This window comes from Xenopus tropicalis, chromosome 8, assembly GCF_000004195.4.
Source record: "Xenopus tropicalis strain Nigerian chromosome 8, UCB_Xtro_10.0, whole genome shotgun sequence".
NCBI classification, from domain to species: domain Eukaryota; kingdom Metazoa; phylum Chordata; class Amphibia; order Anura; family Pipidae; genus Xenopus; species Xenopus tropicalis.
The window spans coordinates 47,018,078-47,027,848 of record NC_030684.2 but is presented as its reverse complement, the minus strand read 5'-3'; the positions used below and the strand labels follow the sequence as shown (position 1 = coordinate 47,027,848).

Here is a 9,771-nt window from a genome sequence, read left to right as displayed (position 1 = left end):
AGACACCTGGTGCTCTCCAGTAGTTCCAGCATGGCTTGGGAAGAAAGTTTCCAAGAAGTGGACGGGGGGGGCATTTTCTTGGAACATGCAATTTATGCCACCCTGTCAATCCATGCTAGTCCATGCCTCCTGCCCAAGGAAATGCAATCAAAGGAAGAAGGCACGCGTTGAGTCAAACCAAGCAAGCTGCAGCCCCAAGGTCCATGGCAGGGGCTTAGCTGGAAAGGTGCCCCAAGTAAACCCACATGGAAGAAGCCATGCGTCACATCAAGTCAAGCCCAAGGAAATGCAACCAAAGGAAGAAGGCATGCCCAAGTCAAACCCAAGCAAATGCAACCAAAGGATGCACCATGGGTGGGAAGACAGATGTGGGAAGACTCTTGGCAAATTTGGCAGCAGATGGTCCTTCACAAGCATCCTCTAGGCTGCCGTTGACGTGCGCTCATCTTTGTCAATTTGTTGTTCGGTGGCTCTTTACGATGAAGCAAAATCACTCAAACAAAAGCATCCCAAAGACAGTTTTAAACCAAGAGCTGAACTCACAACCTTCTACTTACAAGGCAGCTGCCTTTTCCACCACAACGCTGAAATCGCAGAGCAAAGTGAAGAAATTATGTAGCAGATGGCCCTTCATGATGGGCCAAAGCATCTCAAAAAGAGGAGAGCAGAAATTGAAGCCACAACCTTCCGGTTGTTAGCAGAACCTACGTTATCTCAAAGAGACCACAGCAGGATCTGAAGTCGCAACTTTCCACTTGCAAGGCAGCCACCTTAACCCCAAGCCCAAAGTAGGCATGCAAGCACTCAAGGCAGGTGGCTCTATACAATGAAGCAAAGATATTCCAAGAGGAGAGCAGAAATTGAAGGCAAAATGTGCCTTTTGCAAGCGGAACTTACGCCATCTTAACGAGGCAGCGACAGGACTTGAACTTGCACCCTTCCATTTGCAAGGCAGCCACCCTAACCATGTGCCCAAAGGAGGCATGCACCTCTGTCGGCTGTTGGCTCTTTACAATGAAGCAAATTTATTCTAAGAAGTGAGCGGAAATGGTAGCCTCAACCTTCCGTTTGTAAACAGAAATTACATCATCGCAACAAGACCGCACCAGTACTTGAACTCTCAACCTTTTGTTTGCGAGGCGGCCACCTTAACCACGAGCCCAAAGGAGGAAAGCACCTTTGCCAGCAGGTGGCTCTTTCCAATGAAAACAAAAAGCATCCATTAAACAGGCATAAGCAGGGCGGTGCTGGAGCCGCTGGAAAGATTTGCTCATTAGATAGAAAGGGAAAACCAGGTTCTCAAAAAAATGGGGGCCGGACAAGTAGAGCAGTGGGCAAGGCAACCACCCTGAGAGCGCAACATCCTGAGTTCAATTCCCATCTCCGCCACCACACCAAGCAAGCTGCAGCCCCAAGGTCCATGGCAGGGGCTGAGCTGGGAAGGTGCCCCAAGGAAACCCACATGGAAGAAGGCATGCATCGCATCTAGTCCAGCCCAAGAAAATGCAACCAAAGGAAGGAGGCATGCGTTGAGTCAAACCCAAGGAAATGCACATGGAAGAAAGCCAGGCATGCATGAAAGGAAATGGACCACCATGGGTACAGATTGGAAGTGAGACACCTGGTGCTCTCCAGTAGTTCCAGCATGGCTTGGGAAGAAAGTTTCCAAGAAGTGGACAGGGGGGGCATTTTCTTGGAACATGCAATTTATGCCACCCTGTCAATCCATGCTAGTCCATGCCTCCTGCTGCCCACTTCTTGCAAAGCAGCTACTCAAGCCACCACGTCGTTAAAGACTCACAATTGGCTGGGCACATTTTGTGGCAAAAGGTCCTTTATCAAGAACCAAGGCAATTGTGAGGAAACCATCCTAAAAAGACAGATGTGGGAAGACTCTTGGATTTAACTCACGACCTTCTTCTTATAAAACAGCCTGGCTGGTCATCACATTGCTAAAGCCCCACACTTAGGTTGGCAAATTTGGCAGCAGATGGTTCTTCACAAGCATCCTCTAGGCTGCCGGTGACGTGCGCTCATCTTTGTCAATTTGTTGGCCGGTGGCTCTTCACAATGAAGCAAAATCACTCAAACAAAAGCATCCCAAAGACAGTTTCAAACCAAGAGCTGAACTCACAACCTTCTACTTACAAGGCAGCTGCCTTTTCCACCACAACGCTGAAATCGCAGAGCAAAGTGAAGAAATTATGTAGCAGATGGCCCTTCATGATGGGCCAAAGCATCTCAAAAAGAGGAGAGCAGAAATTGAAGCCACAACCTTCCAGTTATTAGCAGGGAGAGGGCTTGGCTGGGCAGGGACTCAGGGACGGACAGTTTAGGTAGCCTTGCTGGCTAGCAATCATCAACATTGTCTACTTTCTACTGCTCCGTATTAGCATAGATAGAGGGCTGAGCTGGGCAGGGACTTGAGGGACTTGAGGGACGGACAGTTTAGGTAGCCTTGCTGGCTAGCAATCATCAACATTGACTACTTTCTACTGTTCCGTATTAGCATAGGGAGAATGAGAGGACTGGGCTGGGCAGGGACTTGAGGGACTTGAGGGACGGACAGTTTAGGTAGCCTTGCTGGCTAGCAATCATCAACATCGTCTACTTTCTACTGCTCCGTATTAGCATAGGGAGAGGGCTGGGCTGGGCAGGGACTTGAGGGACGGACAGTTTAGGTAGCCTTGCTGGCTACTTTCTACTGCTCCGTATTAGCATAGGGAGAGGGCTGAGCTGGGAAGGGCAGGGACTTGAGGGACGGACAGTTTAGGTAGCCTTGCTGGCTAGCAATCATCAACATCATCTACTTTCTACTGCTCCGTATTAGCATAGGGAGAGGGAGAGGACTGAAATGGGCAGGGACTTGAGGGACTTAAGGGACGGATAGTCTAGGTAGCCTTCCTGGCTAGCAATCATCAACATCGTCTACTTTCTACTGCTCCGTATTAGCATAGGGAGAGGGCTGTGCTGGGCAGGGCAGGGACTTGAGGGACGGAGAGTCTAGGTAGCCTTGCTGGCTAGCAATCATCAACATTGTCTACTTTCTACTGCTCCGTATTAGCATAGAGAGAGAGCTGGGCTGGGCTGGGCAAGGACTTGAGGGACTTGAGGGACGGACAGTTTAGGTAGCCTTGCTGGCTAGCAATCCTCAACATCGTCTACTTTCTACTGCTCTGTATTAGCATAGGGAGATGGAGAGGGCTGGGCTGGGCAGGGACTTGAGGGATGGACAGTTTAGTTAGCCTTGATGGCTAGCAATCATCAACATTGTCTACTTTCTACTGCTCCGTATTAGCATAGGGAGATGGAGAGGGCTGGGCTGGGCAGGGACTTGAGGGATTGACAGTTTAGGTAGCCTTGCTGGCTAGCAATCATCAACATCGTCTACTTTTTACTGCTCCGTATTAGCATAGGGAGAGGGCTGGGCTGGGCTGGGACTTGAGGGACGGACAGTTTAGGTCGTCTTGCTGGCTAGCAATCATCAACATCATCTACTTTCTACTGCTCCATATTAGCATAGGGAGAGGGCTGGGCTGGGCAGGAACTTGAGGGACGGACAGTTTAGGTTGCCTTGCCAGCTAGCTAGTGCTTGCCCTGGTCAGTGCCTGGATGGGAGACCGCTGTTTACAGCAAGTCTCTAAACTCTTTGAATTTTGACTTTAGCTTGCCGCCTTTCTAAACTTTGATTCTCTCTCTTCACTTTTACATTTTGCCAAAGCATTTTAAACACTTTCAACCAAGTCACTTGAGAACAGAATGAACCTTATCTGCAAAGCTAAGCAGGGCTTGCCCTGGTCAGTGCTTGGATGGTAGACTACTGTGTACAGCTTGTCTCATAACTCTTTGAATTTTGACTTTAGCTTGCCGCCTTTCTCACCTTTGATTCTCTCTCTTGACTTTTACACTTTTCCAAAGTATTTTAAACTCTTTCAACCAAGTCACCTGTGGCCTGAATGAACCTGATCTTTGTAGATCTGGAAAGCTAAGAAGGGCATGCCCTGGTCAGTGCCTGGATCGGAGACCGCTGTGTACAGTAAGTCTCTTAACCCTTTGAATTTTGACTTTAGCTTGCCGCCTTTCTCACCTTTGATTCTCTCTCTTGTACACTCTGCCAAAGTATTTCAAACACTTTCAACCAAGTCACCTGTTGCCTGAATGAACCTGATCTTGATAGATGTAGAAAGCTAAGCAGTGCTTGCCCTGCTCAGTGCCTGGATGGGAGACCGCTGTTTACAGGAAGTCTCTAAACTCTTTGAATTTTGACTTTAGCTTATAGGGCGAAAAATACGGTATAATAGTCTTTCTGAGGCAAACACACCAGTTATACCAGTGCAGGGTAACAGTGCATTATATTGTAATTACTTTAATACGCTTCATATTTTGGTGTTACTGTTCCTTTAAATCTCCTGTTTTGTTAACAGGTGAGGACATCTCTTGGTATCTTAATGCACAGAATGTCTTAATGCCCTATATCTATTCATAATGGGTGAGTGCAAAGGATTTCTTGTTTTAGCCTATATGAATTTTGTGGCAACAGCCTCATTGCACCCCTACCTAATGGTTTACAAATTAAGTGGTAAGCATAACTTTCCCTTTTTTGCTATAGTTTATACAGGGGCAGTGGCCAGCTCCATGTTGTAGCTCCCACCCTTCCCAGTTACAGTCCGGTGATCCCAATGCAAGACATAGCTAACATGGTCTGATAGGGGTAGACTGTAACATCTATCACCACTAAATTTAGTGTATGTTTCAATGAAGGAAATGAACATGAAATTTAAATTTAGATGTGACTCACAGATGACAAAGTAAGAAATGGGGAAGGAAAAGTGAAAAATTATGAAAATTACTTAGCAATAAAGATTTAAATTGCCATATCTATTTGAGGGACATTATTAATGTACTCTATGTGGCCAAAAGTATGTTTACGCCCTTTGTAATGATCAGTAATTGACTTCTAAATGCCTATTTAACCCACACCCATCATTGCCAACACAGGTGCCACTACATCATCCAATTACATTTCTTGCTCCCTTCTCGGCAGAAACTAGAGAGCGACAGTTTGGGGAAGGCCTGTTCTGGTTTCAGCAAAATAGTACCCCACACACAAATAAAGGGCCTTACAGAATAGGTTTGCTGAGATGGAGGCCTGCACAGATCCCTGACCTCAGCCCAACGGAAGCCCTGTGAGATCAGTTGGAACACTGACTGTGAGTAAGGCCTTATCCCCACTCTCCATGATGTACTTGTGGCTTATTGAATCTCACTAGAAACAGGGCAAACAGGGCAACTGAAACTGCTCCATGTTTGGTCCTTGCTAGGTAATAAATTAGATCACCAATAAACAATGCTAGTTCTCGCCCCTTTTGTTTTGACTGTTTTGTAGCAGGAGCCCATTATGCAGGGGTATTATCTGTGCACTGCTGTCCCAATTATATCTTACATATATTATCACTGATAGAGATGTAGCGAACCTCACAAAAAAAGTTTGCGAACCCGTTCGCGAACTTCTGCCAAAAAGTGCGAACTTTTGCGAACTTTGTGAACCCCATAGACTTCAATGAGAAGGCGAACTTTAAAACCTAGAAAAGCCATTTCTGGCCAGAAAACTGATTTTAAAGTTTTTTAAAGGGTGCCACGACCTGGACAGTGGAGGAGGGGGATCAAGGGCAAAAATTTCTCTGAAAAATACGTTCTTGACACAGCGTTGCGTTTTGTGCTGTAAAGGGCAGAAATCACACTACATTTCTAAACTTGTGTAATAAACTGCTTTTACAAGGACTATTGGGTTACAGCAGATGAGATCAGCAGGACAGCTGTCCCCAGCAGCTACTTACAGAGCAGTAGAAAGTAGATTACTAGTCAGCAAAGCTACCTAAACTCTCCCTCAAACCCCATGCACAGCTCTCTCCCTATGCTAACTCATCAAGCACACACAGGCAGAATGTAAAATGGCTGCTGGGCTTCGGTTTATATATGGAAGGGAGTGGTCCGGGGGTGGTCCAGGAGGGAGAGCTGCCTGATTGGCTGCCATGTATCTGCTGGCTCTGGGGTGAGAGGTCAAAATTTGGCTCCAGCTAAGGCGAACCCAAAATTGCGAACATCGCTAAAAGTTCGCGAACTTGCGAACACCCGATGTTCGCGCGAATTAGTTCGCCGGCGAACAGTTCACTACATCTCTAATCACTAAATGTTAGACAATGTTTTTTCTAATCTGGGGGTGGATGCATTCAGGGTAAAGGGTGGCAGAGCTTTTAGTGCCCCGAGAAAGTTTTACATTGTATGGCAACACCCTTTGCCACAAGAACCAGTGGGGCAGTGAAAGCCAATACAGTCATATATAGAGATATCATTTTATACCACAAGGGTGTGCTATAGTACTTAATTCAGTATGCCTTGTTTATCTCTTGTTAGGTACACTTGATACACTTGCTTCTTTCTGTTTTTTTATTATCACTTTGTGACATGTTTATACAGTTAGTGTTGGGCTGCTGTTCCATCTCAGGTTTCAGACCATCCTGAACAGGCACAAGATAAGTTAGTGAGTCTGAAAATAAAGGTAAAGGTTTAAAGCATGGGGGGGGGGGGGGGGGGGGGGGCAGGGAAGGTTTGCAAATAATTTTGGAATAAGCCATGGATAGTAGGGGAGATATAATGGGGTAGAGCAGATGGTTCCAGACTCTTGTATGATTGTGAACTTATTTTTTGTGTTTGATTCAATAGCTCATAACAATTTATATTTAACACATTTAGTCTGTACTGCCACCCTGGTATATAGAAATAGGAATTCATAAACCCTGCCCATATACTCTCCCTAGTTAGCCATCAGATTGGCCCTGCTGTGCAGCTTTGGGATGATAGGGATGCATGCCCATAGGTTGGCAAGATCACAAAAGGGTAAGATTTGGAGACAATGGGCATTGTGTAATGTGGTTAAATAACATTGCAAATGTGCATAGATTTTTTTTTTTAATGTTTGAAGGAAGAATGGTTGACAAAGCATTGTGAGTACATATCAGTATGGTGGAAACAGAAATGGGTTGATGGTGAGGAGTGGTGGGGGTCAGACAGGGAATGAAGAATGGGAACAAATTAAGAGAGGATATGAAGAAAAAATTTAGGGGATTGGGAGCCGTAGCAAAGTGATACAAATATGGGGAACTAGGAAAGGGTAAGGGAATTAGTGTAAAGGAAACCACATTTTGGTACATAATATATGGAATGGTATATGTAGAAGACTAATAACTTGTGCCACGTCATTGAAACAGCAAGACATGTAGGTTCCTAACATTGGCCCTCAGAGCTTGGAATCAGAATATTTCTGCCTGAAGTAAAGTTCAAATAGTCTGTACTGTTACTTTGAAGGTTGCCCCGTGCGAAGCAGACAATACATTTGGAGCCTGGGAAAACAGGAAAGCCTTTTTTACATGGATTAAAGCCCACAGAGCCTCCACATCTGAAGATACACAAGGAAGGAAGAGCTGGAATGGCTAAACAGGAAAGGCTCACGTATATCTGTTTTAAGAAGTTCTAATTTTGCCCTCTTGGAAGCCACTGCACTTGTGCATCTTCTGCAGATATGACTTATTTCCCTTGGCCACGACATAGACAGATGGGTTTGCCTCTCTGTATTCCTGCCGTTTACAGCTGTCAGTAGCAACTACATTTACAAATAAGATTGCTGAAAATGATTTATTAGTGTATATCAGGGATCTCCAACCTTTTATATCCGTGAGCCACATTCAAATGGAAAAAGTTTTGGGGAGCAACACAAGCATGATTAATGTTCCTGGGGGTAGAAGTAAGAGCTATAATTGTGGTCTAGCAGCCTACAGAAGACCCTGTTTGGCATTATTCTTGGTTTTTATGCAACCAAAACTTGCCTCCTTACCAAAAATTCAAAAATGAGCACTTGCTTTGAGGCCACGGGAGCAAAATCCAAGGGGGTTGGGGAGCAACATGTTGCTCACGAGCGACTGGTTGGGGAACACTGGTGTATATGGAAAAGTTGGATCCTGAGCAATGTGCAGTCATTATCTTGCTCCACTGTTGCCATCTTCCCCACTCTTCATCGTACAACTACTGCTCATAAGGGGTCTGGTCACCCCCCTCTTTGGACCCTCTCAATCAGGGGTTGTCAGACATTTTCAGTTCAAGCCCCATTGGCGATCCAACCTTTGGCCAGGGCTCCCTTAGCTCATAACAAGGTATAGATATAGGAACAAATATAGGATAATTATTATTAGACTAATGAAAATGATCTATAATATCTGTTCAGAGCTGTGGAATATGTTGGTGTTATATAAATAAAGGGAATTAACCCTGGTTATACATGTTCAAAACTATGATCTTCACAGGCTTAAAAAGCACAAAAAGGACATAGAAAGGAAGGAGATTTATTTTTTCAGCACTGTCAGGATGAGCTAAGATTTATATGTGAAGATAAATATTAAAACACAGCAGTGTTATGAAAGATTCCTTATTTTGAGAGCTGCATTGGTCTTCAGCCATGTTCTGTAACTGAGACAACTGCCTTGTCTGTTTCCAAGGGTGTAACTATAAACGTAGCAGGCCATCCAGCTACTGTGGAGCCTGGGAATATAAAGGGCCCCTATCCCATGTGCCAAAGGAAGTGATCTTTGCTGGGGGGAACTGTTTTTAAGTAAATGTTAAAAAAAAAAAAATGAATGCAAAACTGCTCAGGGTCCTTTTCTAAGCACTTTTGCAATTTCCATTATTTATGTTTTGTTTCAGAGCTATTTAAGTTTTTATTAACTGCCCCTATAATCTAGATATCTAGATTGCAAGCTCTATGGGGCAGGGACCGCCATCCTTGACTTTAACTTATTGCAACTGTACCTTGTATTTATTTGTATTTATTGTTAAATCTATTATTATCTTAATAACCCCCTGTTTGTATTAATGTATTCTACTGTACAGCGCTGCGTACATAAGTTGCGCTTTATAAATAAAGATATACATACATATGACGTTTGTAACAATGCTGCCACCTGCTGGTCGTTTCTGTAACTATATGGTTGGAGCGATAAGGGAGAGATATATTCAGAAGGAAAACTGAGAAGTGTTCTGATGTTGTTCTGCTCAGGAAAGGGATTAGAAACTTCAGATGCATTTTCCTATCATTTTCCTGAGCTGAGCAGCATCAGAACACTTCTCAGTCTTCCTTATGAATGTGTCAATCTTCTATTTCTCCGACTGTAACTGTATTGTTACAGGGACGACCAGCAGGTGGAGTTGTTACAAAATTCATTATATTGGCAGTTAATCAAAACTTTAACTCTGAAACAAAATATAAATAAATAAATAATGAATACTGCAAAAATGTTAATAAAAGCCCCTGAGCAATTAGACATTAAATTTGTAAAGGTTTACTTATCCTTTCAGAATTAGTTTTTTTTCTTTCTCTTATGTTTGTCAGATCCCTGACTTTAAAGACAGTTCCAGTTTGATTAGTTCAGTGCTGTTCAACCATTTCCATATGGAAGTCTAATTATTTACTATACATGTACTGTGTGGGACCTATTATCCAGAATATTTGGGAACTGGGGTTTTCTGAATAAGAGTTTTGTCTGTAATTTGGGACAACTTTTCTAAGCACTTTTAAAATCTATAATAAATATTTTTTTTCCATTTCAGAGCAATTAACTGCTTCTATAATGAGTTTTGTAAAAATAGCACCTCTTGCTGGTCAGCCTGACAGTATGGCGGCAGAGATACACATTCAGAAGGAAAACAAAGTGTTCTGATGTT

The 9,771-nt window shown here is 43.9% G+C and overlaps 1 long non-coding RNA gene across 1 annotated transcript; it reads left to right on the top strand.

Annotated features, from left to right (window-relative positions):
- Positions 1 to 4,411: 4,411 nt before the first annotated feature.
- On the top strand, positions 4,412 to 7,705 carry LOC116406575. Its single transcript, XR_004219582.1, has 3 exons — positions 4,412 to 4,489; positions 5,045 to 5,210; positions 7,366 to 7,705. It is a non-coding gene; the product is annotated as an uncharacterized LOC116406575 (long non-coding RNA).
- The last annotated feature ends 2,066 nt before the right edge of the window (positions 7,706 to 9,771 follow it).